This window comes from Nematolebias whitei, chromosome 1, assembly GCF_014905685.2.
Source record: "Nematolebias whitei isolate Nwh7 chromosome 1, NemWhi1, whole genome shotgun sequence".
Classification (NCBI taxonomy): Eukaryota; Metazoa; Chordata; class Actinopteri; order Cyprinodontiformes; family Rivulidae; genus Nematolebias; species Nematolebias whitei.
This window is the reverse complement of record NC_056498.1, coordinates 90,913,146-90,915,040: the sequence shown is the minus strand read 5'-3', so window position 1 is coordinate 90,915,040 and position 1,895 is coordinate 90,913,146.

Here is a 1,895-nt window from a genome sequence, read left to right as displayed (position 1 = left end):
GAGAACAAGTATTTGATACACTGTTGATTTTTCAGGTTTTCCCACTTGCAAAGCTTGTAGATGACTGTAATTTTTATCATAGGTACTCTTCAACTGTGAGTGATGGAATCTAAAACAAAAATCCAGAAAAATACAATGTATGATTTTTAAATAATTAATTTCCATTTTATTGTGTGAAATAAGTATTTGATACACCAGAAAAAATGAAACTTAATATTTGGTACAGAAACCTTTGTTTGCAATTACAGAGATCAGATGGTTCCTGTAGTTCTTGACCAGGTTTGCACACAGCAGGGATTTTGGCCCACTCCTCCATACAGATCTCCTCCAGAGCCTTCAAGTTTCGGGGCTGTCGCTGGGCCACACGGACTTTAAGCTCCCTCCAAAGATTTTCTATGGGATTCAGGTCTGGAGACTGGCTAGGTCACTCCAGGACCTTAAGATGTTTCCTACGGAGCCACTCTTTAGTTGCCCTGGCTGTGTGTTTTGGGTCGTTATCATGCTGGAAGACCCAGCCACGACCCATCTTCAGTGCTCTTACTGAGGGAAGGAGGTTGTTGGCCAAAATCTCATGATACATGGCCCCATCCATCCTTCCCACGATATGGTGCAGTCGTCCTGTCCCCTTTGCAGAAAAGCATCCCCAAAGAATGATGTTTCCACCGCCATGCTTCACGGTTGGGATGGTGTTCTTGGGGTTGTACTCATCATTCTTCTTCCTCCAAACATGACGAGTGGAGTTTAAACCAAAAAGTTCTATTTTTGTCTCATCAGACCACATGACCTTCTCCCATTCCTCCTCTGGATCATTCAGATGGTCATTTGCAAACTTCAAACGGGCTTTGACATGCGTTGGCTTGAGGAAGGGCACCTTGCGTGCACTGCAGGATTTTAATCCTTGACGGCGTAGAGTGTTACTGATTGTTTTCTTTGAGACTGTGGTCCCAGCTCTATTCAGGTCATTGACCAGGTCCTGCCGTGTAGTTCTGGGCTCATTCCTCACCTTCCTCAAGATCAATGATGCTCCACGAGGTGAGATCTTGCATGGCGCCACAGACCGAGGGAGATTTTCCGTTATTTTGTATTTCTTCCATTTTCTAATAATTGCACCAACTGTTGTTGCCTTCTCACCAAGCTGCTTGCCTATTGTCCTGTAGCCCATCCCAGCCTTGTGCAGGTCTACAATTTTATCCCTGATGTCCTTACACAGCTCTCTGGTCTTGGGCATTGTGGAGATGCTGGAGTCTGATTGATTGAGGGTGTGGACAGGTGTCTTTTATACAGGTCACGAGTCCAAACAGGTGCAGTTAATACAGGTAATGGGTGGAGAACAGGAGGGCTTCTTAAAGAAGAACTAACATGTCTGTGAGAGCCAAAATTCTTACTGGTTGATAGATGATCAAATACTTATTTCACACAATAAAATGGAAATTAATTATTTAAAAATCATACATTGTATTTTTCTGGATTTTTGTTTTAGATTCCATCACTCACATTTGAAGAGTACCTATGAGAAAAATTACAGTCATCTACAAGCTTTGCAAGTGGGAAAACCTGAAAAATCAACAGTGTATCAAATACTTCTTCTCCCCACTGTATATATATATACACACATATATAAATATACACATATGTGTGTACATATATATTTGTGTGTGTGTGTGTATAAATATATATATATATATATATATTTATACACATGTACATACACACATACATGCATACATACATACACACAACTTCAAAATAACATAAATTCTCAACCTGTACTGAAAACAGTTTCTGCGTCTCAGCGCCACCAGCTGGTGAGAGGTGGTGACGTCAATTTGAACCCCGCCCACTGGAACTGGTACTGAAAGCATAATGGAAACACAACCTGTACCGTACCGAGTAGA